The 14975-nt window shown below is 41.1% G+C and overlaps 1 non-coding gene across 1 annotated transcript; it reads right to left on the bottom strand.

Annotated features, from left to right (window-relative positions):
• Positions 1 to 12581: 12581 nt before the first annotated feature.
• LOC125577540 lies at positions 12582 to 12688 on the bottom strand. The gene has a single exon (XR_007315949.1). It is a non-coding gene; the product is annotated as a small nucleolar RNA R71 (small nucleolar RNA).
• Positions 12689 to 14975: the final 2287 nt, after the last annotated feature.

Here is a 14975-nt window from a genome sequence, read left to right as displayed (position 1 = left end):
GGTGAAGTTTCGGCTAGCTCCGCTTTCGTGAGCAGAGGGTCTTGACGGTTCATCTCATTTGGATCTCGTGGAATTTTGTGATCGGGATCTCGTAAGATCGAGAGCGATGTCGGATCCCATTAGATCTGGTGGTTATGTCGTTTTTTTCTGCGTGTTGCGAGTAGGGCAACAACGACTTGGGGCTTCTAGTTTTATTGATCAAGTTTAGCCTGATCTGGTTTGAGTTATGACTGACCACACTTGGTCGGGGTGGTGGTTTCATCAGTTTCGAACAATACGTTTGCTTCGTCGCGATCTCATCAGATCAACTACAATAGGAGAGTTCGTATCTTTATTCGTTGTCATCATCAAAGTATGATTTCGTCTCTCCTTGTAGAAATACGGAGACGTCGTCTTTACCTCGTTCAACAAATATAAAAAATTGAATATCTTTTATTCTCCTCAAACAATATGAGTTGTTTGATCGTTTGTTCTTGTACGTTAATGATTCCATGGCACATTAATAGAAAATGTGGTGGTCTTTTTGGATGCGGCTCTCTAAGTCCAAGCTCCTCGTTTTTCCAGTCTCGTGATGGGGAGCTATGTCTTTGTTATATAATGAAGTTATCGCAATATATTTTTTTTTATTGTCTCTCTTGCTGAACCAAAGAGGTCTTTAAGACCTCGTACTCTTCTTTCCTGAAAGTGGAGCGGTCATCATAGGGAACAGTGTTTACGGTTTTAGCTCTTGAGTTATGGCAGGGAACTCGTGTTCTGCCCTTTCGATCCAGCGGTGGTCAGGACATTAATTGTTTTTTCGTTAGTGTTGTTCCATGAGAGAGAGGTGCCTGTAGCTGTGGTTCTCCAGCTTGTGAGCTCGCGTGGATAGTAACCCTAGCTCAATTTAAATCATCTCGCCGTTCTTAAATGAGACGTCGAGTTCGTTGGATCTCGTCTCGAACCGGAAGTTGGGTTTGTCAGTTCTCCTGAGAAGTCTGGTTCGTCTTCTATAAGTTCCAATTGGCCGAAAATGATCTTGTATTGGGTTTCGTGTGAAGAACTCACGTTATCTCCAAACACGGAGTCGTATCAAGGCAATAGAAGAAATATGAAGAGCGACCTTTTCTCCGGCTCGTGCCCGCCTGTAGGAACATCGCATGATCACTCGTCAAACAGACACGTCGTCAAGAAGACTGGAACATAAGACTTAATGAGAGTGGGATCCTGAAAAAGGCACGTAGTTCTTGTTCTTCTTCATGTCCGCGAAGATTATTATCATAAAATGATAATAACATATTTCTGTTTATAAATATTTCTATCTTCCAATGAAAGTCTTCTTGAGTTTTTTCTCAGGACGAAGGATTCGGGTCTAGTCGAATATATGACCACATCGTGAAACAAACGACGAGCATATAAGTGATTTTTAAGAGCCAGTACTCTTCTTCATTGGAAAGTGAAGCACTCTGGTTTCTCAATGTCTCCTCAATAAATATATCGGGATCTTGAGAATCAGGTGTACTTAGTTTTTTGTGCACAGTCCGAGTGTGTTCGAGGTATTGTGTTTCAGTCTCTTAAAGATTCTTCCTTGACTACGATCATTTAAGTTGCCTGAGACAATATCGACCACTTATTGGATTTGCGATCTAAACTCAGGGAGGTCGGGTTATCATAGCTCATCATCGGTCCGCTATGGTTTGAGGGCGTTGATGAAGAAAATTCCTTTTATCGGTTTCTGAGATTTGATTTGGCTGACGTCGGAATCGAATCTCATGTTTTGTTTCTTGTTGCTGACCTAGCAATATCAAATGTCATTGTGGTGGATGATGGCTAGTTTGGTGCAGTATCGTACTCCATATGAGATTGATCCATTTTCGTGCTTAGAAGCCTTGGATCGGGTTCCTAGTAAGGATGTTATCGTTTCTTTTCCCCACAGTCGGCGCCAAAATGTAGATCCTAAAATCTACACTAAGTATTTGAGATATAAAACTAGGAAAGAAAAAGGATATGGGCAACAATATCCTAAGAACACAATGATGTAATCATGTATGAGTTGACAAAAATGGACTCAATTCGTATGCTGAATAGCATAAAGATATCGGGAGAAGGAAGATCGTGACTGAACTCGGGATCGAGCTGCCTACGTACCCTCGACGAGAGATCAAGTCTAAACGTAGTTCGGTTATTATCATCTCTCGAAAGAGACGTCGGGTTTCTTTGTTAGGTTTCGTTTATTATCATTTCGGGATATACATCGATTATGGATAAGAATAAGGAGTTAGGGTCCTCATATCGGCTAATGACGATCTTGCAAGATAAGGTTTCGTGTGAAGAGCCATTGTTCTTGATTAAACACAGAAGCGAATGTGATCGGGAAGAGTAGCATGTCTCCGGCTCGATGTTGTTGTTCGGGACAAGTTAAACATAAAGGAATAACTTCTCTCTTTGAAAAGTGGAGACGTCATCTACGGTTTAGCTCGAGCTTAGCGAGTTCTCCTTTCCACCTTTCCATCAAGCGGTGGTCTTGACTCTTATGAAGAGAATATTTAATGGTTTCTTTTCTGGTTTTGTTCGTGAGAGAGATTCCCTAGATCACGAGCTCTCCTCCAAAGGCGTAGAGAATTATATATCTTGTTAAGCGTGATCTCATGTAGAAGAAGCGTGATTCCTTCTTCTTCTTTTTCTAGCATTATATCTTCTTATATTTGTGTATATATTTCTTGGAAAACCCGATGTCTTTGAGAGCGACCTCTTACTCTCTTTTATACCAAGAGCTCGGCTCCTTCCACTTCGTAATGTTGTTGCACGTGATTCCACATATTAAGCTGCGACTCATTATTTGTTGACCATATTCCAAGATATGTTGAGAATAATCTCTGTGATCTTTGACTCATTCATTATCCAACGGGCTTTATGGGCTGTCGTCAAGTTCCAACTTCTCGCAGATCCGTTTAAGCTCAACTCACGGTAATCATTAGTCGCTTTTCTGATCCTTTTGGAGGGAGGGATTTTAGTGCTAAATATTGGTCTAAAAAGGACCATACAAACTTAGGGCAACCCAGATCATGTCAGGTTCGACCATTTGAGGAGTTGGGAGAGTTGTGCAAATATAGGGCGAGGTAAGGACATGCGGTCTGTACCATCGACCGTACGAACGAGCAGACACATCAACCTTATCCGGATCGACCTGAAATGGAGTTGTGATGACTTAGGGCACAAGAGACGCGTGGTCTGATCCTTATGGACGTTGGAGACACAAGGGAAGAGAGAGGATGTGGTCTAAGTGGTCGTAAAGACAGCCTGTCCAAAGTTGGAAAGAAAGAGACCTTTGTGGAATGATTAAAAAGAGCCTTTAGGAAACCAATCATGAGCAATCATTTCCAGCCAATCAAACTTCGTGCAGCTTGCAAAGACCACCCAAGACTCCATCCCGGTTGTCCATACTTCAAGCATTATCAACCATTATATGTAGCTTAATGATTTGTAACTCATAAAACCTTATAAAAATCTATGTAGTTGGCAACTTGTAATCTTGTTTTTGATCCGAGTTTACACTAGTCTCATCATACGACCTAAAAAATCCTATTTATGTGTTTTGTAAGCCATTTCTGATGGCTACGATTTCTTTACGCTTTATTCTATTATTTTATTTTATCTTAAAGTTGAAGAGAAGATCAATGCTCCTTCAGAGATTGATTTGAAATCCATTGGTTTTATCACTAATTTGTTATCTGTTATTCGGACTATGACTTGTGATATTGCTTCCATGTCTGATTAATTCACCTGTTAGGTTTAGGGTTCAAATAGGTTATGAATTAGCCAAATATAGAATCGCTAAGTTGTTAATGATATCCATAAATATAATTGTTCTTACTTTTTGTGTTCTAGAGTCCCGAACTATAACCCTGATATTAGGATAATTAGGCGCAAGCAGAAAACTAGTCTTTTACCTGAAATAATTTTTATTGTGCTAGGATTGTTAGAAACAAACATAAGTTGATCTAGGAAACCTAGTGACAATAATTCAAAACAGCTCGGTAAAGCTTGATGGAAGGAACATCGATCGACAATCCTATAAGTGTATCGATCGACGTTCTGAAAGGTGTATCGATCGACACTTTCTCAAGATTGACAGTTGAGATCTGAGATCCAGACAATATATATTCTAAACAAAAGGAAGTTGATAGATTATTACTTAAGTTTGAGTTCTAGAATATCATGCATGCAACTTTAATCTCTATACTATTATAATCCTGATTACTTGAATAGAAACCCTAAGTCTAGCTATTTCTTTGTTGTTTACAAACCTCAGTCAATCAGTCGGACAACTGTCTTGTCCACCATGTTTACAACTTTGTTTACTATTTTAATATTGATTACCTAGCTTAATTTTGATTTCTATAGTCTATTGTGTGCCCTAACTCTCTGTGGATTCGATCCGTAAGTACTACAATTGAAACTCTTATTTGAGAGAGTAAAAATCACTCTTTAGAGTAATTTGTGTGATATCAAATTTGGCGCCGTTGCCGGAGAGCTTTGATTGCCATTAGACTTGATTAATAGGTTTAGTCTAGGTTTTATTTACTGTTTTAAGTTACTCACGATTTTTTTTTTGTTTTTTGTTTTTCACGTACATGCCCACTAATACCAGAGCAGGAAGAAGGAATTACTTTTCTTCTCAGACCCAGCGCGTTTGGAACGCACGATCCGCAAAGAGAAACACACAGCATCAATCGACACAAACTCTTCTTCGTCGATCGATACCGAACCACGAACATACAACATGGTCGCGACTCTTGTGATGACAAGGAATAAAAATGGATACCTGCATGACCCCGAGGTTCATCTGTGTAATGCAGCATGTCAGAAAATAGATGCACAAGGGACTGAAATACTTGAAGCATCTGCTGCTACTGAGGTTGAAAGAGTTCTTCGACAGAGAACGATAGCAGAATTAATCAGGCCTAGTCAGTTCTATACCAACAGGTCTGCGATTCAGCTTCCAGCAATCAAGGGAGTTGATATGAAACCCGCCTATTTCTCCTATGTGGATCCGCACCCTTTTCATGGTCTTTTTCATGAAAATCTTTTGGACCATACTGAGACACTAGAAGAATTTTTTTTGGGCATCCAGGAGCACGAAGCAACCAAAAACTACATCATATGCAAGTTGTTCAAAAATTCTCTTTCTGGGAATGCGGTTAGTTGGCTGAAGCTCCTACCACCAGGATCTCTCATTACCTGGAGTGATGACAAAACGGCATTTCTGACTAAATTCTTTGATGATGCAAAGGCTGAAGAGATAAGAGATGAGATTTGGACATTCTCTCAGGGACCTACTTAAACATTTAAAAGCTTTTAGAAAGGTTTAGGAGATACATAAGGGACTGTCCACATCATGGTTTTACAGAGATCCAGCTGTTGAAACATTTTGGCAAGGGTATTGATGCGCAATACCATATAATGCTGCATAGTGCAAGCGAAGGAAACTTCGAGACAAGGATCCTAGAGAAGAAATTGATTAAAAACATTGTATCAAGAAAAAGTACCAAGAATCTGGATATGCAATGGATGGTGACAAAATCGCTGAGGCTGACAATGGTTATGTAGATGAAGTCTCATTAGTAGAACCGGCTGTAGAGAAGGATGAGAATCATGATGATATACCATGGATTTGACCCATTTTCACCCATGGTATATAAGTATTTTACTATCTATATACTATATATTCTATCATATTAGGTATGTTTTCAGGTTCAGAAGTATCTTGGAGTAAAGTGATGATTATGGAGCATTTAGGAGCTTAAATGAGTATTCATCTGAGCTGACCATTAGAGGTCGATACGAAAAAGACACAATCGATCGATGCATATCCAGTGTCGTCGATCGACACAGAAGAAAAGCCTCGATGATTGAAGATTTAGATCGATCGATGTACATCCGGTACCATCGCTCGATGTCGAGACGCGGAAGAACGACTTGGTTCCAGCCGATTTAAAACCCAGGACTTCACCAAATTACAAGATTACCCCTGACGAGTTTTTAACCTAATAGATATATACTTGCCTAAGTGTTAGGAGGCAAGAGAGCTTTTGGCCACCTTTGTATTCTTATTTTCAGTAGAGAGTTTTAGGAGAGAAGATCATAGAGAGATTTGTGATTGGAACTCCATTGATTCATCTATTCTATTCTATGCAGTTTTTATTTATATTTTGTGTCATGAATTGCTTAGCTATGTCTGAGTAGTTTACTCGTTAGATTCAGGGTTCAAATAGGTTAGAGGGATTAGTCCCAACTATAGATTGCTAAGTTGTGGTATTCATTGATTGATTGTTCGTAATGCTTGTTCCAGATTAGCTACCTAGAATATTGAACCTAGGAATTTGCATGAGTCAAGCATCCTTGACCATCCAGTCCTGAACCTAATCTATCATACTAGACAACTGGAAAAAGGCTACCGCTGAACTAGGAAGCTAGTGAGCATTATCAACTTACGCCTAAGGCTTAACTAGAAGCATCGATCGATATCGTCTTCTGACAATCGATCGATATTTGTGAAAGGTGTATCGAACGATATCTCTATAGGACCATCGATTGACACTTTCTTGTGATCAATATACGACAGTTGAGATCCAAGATCTAGTTAGTTAACCAGTGAAACATTACCATCGCTGATCACTGTGTCTAAGGGGTTGAGCTCTAATATATCATACATGCAACTGATAGGCATCTATATGATTATAATATCCAACACCTGAATAGAAACCATAATACCTTTCCAATAAATTACACCCCCAAATCATCTTGTTAGTCGAGCAATAGACTTGCTCAATTAGGATTGCTATTTACATTTAAACCATAAAACAACAAACACTTAGAATTAATAATTACTAGATTTAATAGGTTCCCTAGCTCCTTGTGGATTTGATCCCTAAGTACTACAATTGAACCTCTTATTTGAGAGAGTAATTCACTCCTTAGAGTAATTTGAGTAGTATCACATGACCATATTCAGAGGATGGAATCTATGATGGAAAAGATCCCGAAAGTTCAGTAGAAGATGAGTGACCACTTAAATCTAAGGTTGAATTTTGTCTACAAGGAGTTTACTGGAAAATTTGAAGCCTTGGACGCCCATGTCATTGTTAGTGGATTTTTGTGTAAGATTTTTGTGAGTACCAAAGAAAGATGGACAAGTATGGTGTTTTGTATTATTTTGAAGAGAGAAGACTTGAAGAGATGTTTTATTGAGTAAACAAGCTGGACCTACAATGAATTGAGTATGAACCCTAGTTCTAGCCGTCTAGCTCTAATCTCTAAGTCTTGAAGTGTCGATCCCCTGTTCTAGGGTTTGGGCTTCCCTTATATAGTCGTCTGTAGGTCGGTCTTGGTCGGCTAGGGCTACACTCTTCCATATTCGGAAATATTGAAGGATCCCCTTATCGGAATATTTCCATTTCTGGAGGAAGGGGGTGGTCCCTAGGACTGGACCAGGAGTGCTCCCTAGCGGGGATCCAAGGCATCTCCTAGCGGGGACCCGGAGGCCGGTGTCCTGCCTGGGGTCAAGAGGAATTCAATACCTGAGTATTTATCTAATCTCACTCAAATTACCCTAAGGAGTGAATTACTCTCTCAAATAAGAGGTTCAGTTGTAGTACTTAGGGATTAAATTCTCAGGGAGCTGGGGAACCTAATAAATCTAATTAAGTTGATTAAGCTAGGTTGATTATGTTTAAATGTAAAAGACAGGTTTATGAGCAAGGTGGTTGCTATGAGACTGATAGAAAATCTAGCAAACAACAGCAGCACCAAGAACACTGACCTTAAAAGGAAGAAGTCTGTTGCATCCCTAGGAAAGGAGCAGATGTACGAAGTTAGATGTGGTTCATGAGCTTCTTAGGAAGCGGGTCTCTTCAGCTGAAGGAGAAGTAGCTGTAGACATGGAAGGAGAAGAAGATGTGAACTACATTGGAGGTACTGGATTTCAGAGATTTGGAAACCAGGGTGAAAACATAAACTACTTTGGCAATGGTCAGAGGAGTAACCAGAGTTCACAGTTCCAGAAACCTTTCAGCAACAACAGCAAAGGCTATGGATACTCATATTACCAGAATCCACCACCATAGACTCAGGAAAGCAAGATTGAAGCAATGCTTGACAGAGTTCTGGAAGGACAACAACAACTCACTGTGGACTTCAATGGGAAGATAGATTCTGCATACAACTGTCTGAACACAAGAATTGAGACCTTAGGGACCCAAGTGAGGAAGCTTGAAATGCAAGTGGCTCAGACTAGAGACACTGTAAAGAGGCAAGAAGCCTTGGCTAGAGAGGTAGGAGTTGAGAAAGCAAAACACCACGTGAATGCTGATACCACTCAAATTACCCTAAGGAGTGTTACTCTCATCAAAAGAGGTTCAGATGTCGTACTTAGGGATCAAATCCACAAGGAGCTAGGGAACAATTAAATCTAGTGTTTATTAATTCTAAGAGTTGTAAATGTTTAAATGAAATAGCAATAGTAACAAACGAAGGTAATAGTAAATGTAACTTGGTTGGAAATGATATTAGATGCAGGACCACTATTCAGGTGTTGGAGATTATAATACCTATAGATGCCTAATTGTTGCATGCATGATATGTTAGAGCTCAATCGCTTAACTCAGTGATCAGCTGTCGCATGTTTCACTGGTTAACAGGCTAGATCTCGTGTCTCAACGGTTAGTATGTTGACATCGAGAGAGTGTCGATCGATGGGTTCTAGCCAGGCCTATGCGCGAGTATGATATGCCCTATTAAGATACTAAATTTGCGGTTAGCCCTCTCTACCAGTCCTAATATGATAGATAGATGTCAGGATGGGATAACAAGGGAGTTTGAATATGCAATCCTATGATCAAGTTCTAGTTAGCAAGAAAAAAACAAGCAATGAATACAAATCTATCATGAATATCACAACAAGGCAGATCTATAGTTTGGGGCTAATCCCACAAACCTATCTGAACCCTGGATCTAATAATTGAACTACTCAGACATAGCAAAGCAATTCATAACAATGAAAAAATAGAAACTCATAGTATAGATGAAAAGAAATGATGACAAGGAGTTCCAATCACAAGTGATCTTCTCTCCAAAACTCTCTTCTCTCTCAAAGTAAAACTTGTAACAAAAAAGGTCTCTCTAAGCTCTTTCTCTAAGCTCTCTGCCTTCAAAACACTTAGGCAATATATAATCTACTAGGTTAAAAACTCATCAGGGCATTTTCGTAATTTGGCTGGGCCTTGGGTTTTAAGTCTGCTGAATCCAAAATGTCGCGTGTCTGATGTCTCGACATCGATCAATGGTACTTGTGTACATCGATCGATATTAATCTTCATCTGTCGAGGCATCTCCTGGTATCGATCGTCAGCACTGATGCACATCGATCGATTGTTCTTCCTCTCGTCGACCTCTACGTGGTCAGCTCGGGTGAAATGTCCTTTAAGCTCCAAAATGCTCCAAAGTCATAGTTTTACTCCGAAATGCACCTGAACCTGAAAACATACCTAGAAGAGTAGAAAACGTAGATATATATATATAGCAAAACACCTATATACCATGGATGAAAACGGGCCAAATCCAAGGTATATCAACTCCCCCAGACTTACCCTTTTGCTTGTCCTCAAGCAAAACATACAGGCAGTCTCTCTGAAAGAGGTTTGAAAATATTAGGGACTTAAGATTTTAAAGCATAGAAATCTTTTCCTCAATAATTTTGCAACCACATTTAAAAAGTCCTAATCACAGAAGAACATTATGCAATATCCTAGCTTAACAACCATTTCTAACATAACACAACTCATCAATTCACGTCTGACATCCCCTCTACTGATTTCATTTCTTAGCATAAATATAAAGTGAATGCTTTACCTTGGGAGTATCGATCATAGGATGCAAGGATTTCAGACAAGTATCTGGAGCTGCAGGTAAAAGTTAGTTCATAGTTTCTCTCTCTCTTATTTTCTCTCTTGAGTCAAAGTCTTCTTCCATTGCAGGATCAGTGACCAAGATTGGACAGACTTCCATGAATCAAAACTTAATGGTGGTTGCCACCAAGCTCTGTTCACTTCTTTTTGACCTATATCCAAGAGTACTTTGTGAAAGCGAGCCTTGAAGATTGCCGCCTCCAAGTCCCGTTTCGAACTCTTTTATTGGAGTCTTTATGAATCAAGCCTTAATGGTTTAGCCACCAAGTCCTGTTCAGACTCATCCTAAGTAAACAATAGATCTTTCTTTTTTTTTAAAAAAAATACTCACTAACTATTCTAGGGTCGAAATTTAGAGAGAGAAAATGTGATAAATAATCTACACCAGGCGTTACCTTCCAGACTTGTCTGAAGAATCCGATCCCATGTATACCAAGCCACAAGACAAGCGGTTATGTCAGGTTTAGTATTGGAAATCAGCTTTGGTTGCTTCATGCTTTTCAAGGCAAGTGTGTAGTTGACAGGTTGATCTGCTTTAGCATCTATAGTGCTATCTGCAATCAGTAAATCTAAAATGGTGCTAAAGATTGGTTAGATATTCAAGTTTAAATCAATATAAGATTATAGTCCCTATTTTCAATAGCTAAGCACAATTTATTAAAATTCCTTTTATATAAGAATAAAATAAATTATATCAGTAAATCTCCCCCCAAACTTAAATTACACTGTCCCAGTGATATGTGGTATTTTTAATACCAATATATGTGCACTTTTAGCTCATTCTCAGTCCTAATTCGTGTTTAATTTACATCATTCCAGGTTGGGAGCAGGTGAAAGAATAAAGAAGAGAGATTCAGGAAGTCAGATGCCGTTTTGAAGAATTCAACGTGGAACAGTCATTTAGAACAACCCAAGGGTTGCTTCCGAAGAGATCAAGCATTTGACTGCTCCCGATCATTAAGGAAACTTCCTATTCCGGGAGTTTGCCCTAGTTTCGACTTTCTCTTTCTCTTATTTTCCTATCACTAGCGCCTCCCTATAAAAGGCCTAGGCTATCATTTCTTTTACTTACGCTAGTTTTGCAAGAAACCTAGACAATTCTCTTTGGATTTACGCAACTTGTAAGGGAGAAGACTCCATCTCTCATTCTCACGAGAAGATTATCCTGAACCCTTGTCTTTCTACTTATTTTATATGCAGTATTATTCAGAAATCATGTCTGTGTCATCTTGCATTATGATTGAGTAGTAGGCTAAGCTTGCTTAGGGTTGTAGGGTGTTAGCCGCATGAACTGAACACAAATAAGTGATCTCAACTGTTCTTCGTTCATATTGATCTTACTGCCTGCATTGAACTGATCACTTAATGTTGGATCTTTGATTTAATCCTCTAGCTAACCGTTAGGAGATAAGTTGACATATATTGAATGAGCTTTGTTTCCTTAATCAGCAAGAGTAGATATTAGGGTATTAAGTAAACTAATCAGATCTTGCATCTAAGGCTTGCTATCGCGTCTTGTTCGAAGCGAGAGCTTAGGATTCAAGACCGACACGCATAGGGAACAAGATCACGATAGTGAGTTGTTCCAGCCGAGTGATCTGAGTTCTAGACCGCATTTCATCGCACTTGAATAGTTGTTCCGTTCTGCAATTAACATCCGATCATTGACCCTAAGCCAGCTTCATTTAAATTGAATTCGAATTACCTAGGCATTCTTGTTACTTTTGTCACAATTAATTCTCAAAACCCACTTGTTTCTCAGCTTAACATTGAACTCATAAGAGTAAAGAGTAAACTGGTCCTCTGGATTGAATCTCAAATATTACAACTACCACTGTTAACTTGACAGTAACAAGGATTCATTTTTAGTGTATCAAGTTTTGGCGCCGTTGCCGGGGACTAAGCTTTTACCTTTATTTTTCAGTTTAATATTTAGTCTGAGATATCTAACTTGCTTTACTTCTTTGTTGGAACAGATGATCCAAGTGCATGACCAGTAGACATACTCGGAGCAACGCACAAGAACCACTACATCAGCTGACTAACAAAGAACTCGCAAGATTAGAAAGACAGAACCGTCAACAGCCAAGAACAACCGACACCAACATGGGTGATCATGGTAATATGGATGACCTCACTGCTGCATTGGCACTCATTCAACAACAAATGCAGAATCAGCAACAGCAGATGCAGCAGATGCAGCAAACCATCCAGAATCAGCAACAAGCTGCACAAGAGCAAGCAGCCGAGAACGCTGCGCGAGAGGAGCGTGGTGCTCTTATTGGGGAGCGAAACCTTCCGAGGAACTTTGCTACTAACCGCTCTCCCATCAATCCTCCACCCTGTACTTGACAAGATTATGAGATCAAACGTGCACTAATAGGTCTGGTATAGAAGAGCACATTCAGTGGCCTCACTTCAGACATACCAATGGACCACATAGAGGCCTTTGAGAGGATCTGCAATTTCTCTCGCTCTAATGGAGTGCCACCGGATTACGTCAAGTGCACGCTGTTCCCATTTTCTCTCGAGGAGAAAGCTGCACGCTGGCTGCAATCTCTCCCAACCGGTTCTCTAACCTCATGGGACAAGGTTCGATCAGCATTCCTGAGCCAGTTCTACCCAAAGTCCAAAACCGCGGCTCTAAGGCATAGAATCTCCAACTTCAAGCAGAAATCTGATGAACCTTTTTATGAAGCTTGGGAGAGGTATAAAGAGTACCAGAGGGAGTGCCCACACCATGGGTTTGATGACGATTACATATTGGAGGTGTTATACGATGGAGTGAGCTATGAGTACCGGAACACCCTTGATTCCTCTAGTAACGGAGACTTCATGACTCAGACCACCCCTGGTGCATTCGCGCTGATTGAGAACATGGCTTCTAGTTCACTCAACAAGAACAAGGAGCATGATCGTTCCAAAAGTGTGAACAGCATAGACGACTTAGCGGCGAAGGTGGACCAACTGCTGAAGGGAAACCAGAGCCAGGTTTTCATAATGGAAGAAGCATCTCCTGAGAAGAGTGCGGGCGACAAGGCGTTTGAAGCTGAGCAGGCAGGAGACGATCAGCAGGAAGTGAGCTACGTAAATGGACAAGGGTGGCAGCTGAAGAATTACCACCCAAACCCTAACGTAAGGAACAATCCACAACTTTTCTGGCCTAAGCAGGACAAACCAGTTGATCCGGCGCAGAACAACCAGGGCCAGTATTCGGGGTATCAGAAGAGCTATCAACCCCGAACCTATGTTCTAAGCCAACCACAGAGCAATCAACCTCAGATACAGAACCACCAGAACACTCAAGTCGCTACCTCCACCCCTGTCACTGTTCCGCAAGATGAAACTAAAACCATGTTGCAGCAACTCCTCCAAGGACAACAGCTCCAAGGGAAAGCTCTGAACCAAGTCACTACCGAGATGAATACTAGAATGAACCATATGTTCGGAGACCTGAGCACCAAATATGATAATGTCGCAAGCCATATGAGACAGATGGACATTCAGATAGCTCAGACTGCCGAGAGTGTCAAGAGGAAGCAAGGTACTCTACCTGGTAAAACAGACAAAAACCCCAAGGAGTGCAATGCGGTTCAGCTAAGAAGCGGGAAGCAACTTTCCGAGCCAGAAAGGAGGAGGTTCACCGCGGCTGAGAAGGGGAAGCAGAAAGAGTCAGAACCAGCAGATGAGGGGAATACAGAGCCAGCAGTTGAAACAGGTTCGCCAGGCTCAGAACAACCAGCTGAAGCAGTGCGTCCGATTCCAGAGGCTGTTCCTCCTCGCGAATACATTCCGAAGGTCCCTTACCCTGTTCCAGCGAAGGTCACTCGTAAGGACAAAGAGGAAATAAAATGCAGGAAGATGCTGGAGGATCTAACCGTCCGACTTCCGTTGATGGATGCGATCCAGATGATGCCCTCCATGCACAGTTTTATGAAGGAATTGATCTCAGGGAAAATATCAGAGGAGAGCGAGTTCATGACGGTTTCCAAGGAGTGCAGCGCAGTGCTTCAGAACAGGCAAATTAAGAAGCAAGGGGATCCCGGCAAATTTGTCCTCTCTATCCAGATTGGGAAGACAGTTTTCGCATGCTCCTTGGTTGATCTTGGGTCCAGCGTAAATCTCATGCCGTACTCTGTAGCTCTACGTCTAGGATACACGCATTTCAAACCGACTAAGATGTCCTTGGTTTTCGCAGACAGATCAGTCAAATCCCCTGTTGGTATTCTAGAGGATCTCCAAGTGAAAGTGGGGAACACCTCTGTTCCAGCAGACTTTGTTGTTCTGGAATTGGAAGAAGAGTCTAAGGATCCTCTCATCTTGGGAAGACCATTCTTATGTACTGTTGGAGCCAGCATTGATGTGCGACAGGGGAAGATTGATCTGAATCTTGGGGACATAGTTATGCAATTCGAGATGGATGAGTTGCTAAAGAAGCCGATGTTGGATGGGCAAACCTTTGAGGTCAATGAAGGGATTGATCCGCTCCAACCACAAGAAGGAATGATCGAGGAGATTCTTACCGAAGACCCACTGGAATTTGCACTGGCGCGAGCTGAAGCCGAGCAGAGTGTGGTGAACATTGATGCAGATGGATATGCCAAGATGCTTGACTCCGCGAGGAGTATGGGGAGAATGGTGGCGAGTCTAAGTCTGGGGGAGGAGAGCAACAGGAGCGAGACCACTCCATCTGGAGTGACCCCTACACCGGACCAACCAGAGGATCCCTGGAGCGAGCTTAAGGCTCCCAAGGTTGAGCTAAAACTTCCCAAAGGGCTCAGGTACGCTTTCTTAGGTCCGAATTCTACATATCCTGTCATTGTGAATGCTGAGCTGAATAATGTGGAAACTGCATTGCTTTTGTGTGAGCTTAGAAAATATCGTAAGGCATTAGGATATTCGCTAGCTGACATCCCTGGCATTTCACCTGATTTATGCATGCATAGAATACACTTGGAAGATGAATCAATGACTTCTGTCGAACATCAGAGGAGGTTAAACTCAAATCTAAAAGATGTCGTTAAGAAGGAGATA

The sequence above is a fragment of the Brassica napus genome, chromosome A8 (genome assembly GCF_020379485.1).
Source record: "Brassica napus cultivar Da-Ae chromosome A8, Da-Ae, whole genome shotgun sequence".
Classification (NCBI taxonomy): Eukaryota; Viridiplantae; Streptophyta; class Magnoliopsida; order Brassicales; family Brassicaceae; genus Brassica; species Brassica napus.
The sequence above is the reverse complement of the archived record's forward strand: the minus strand, read 5'-3'. Positions and strand labels throughout refer to the sequence as shown.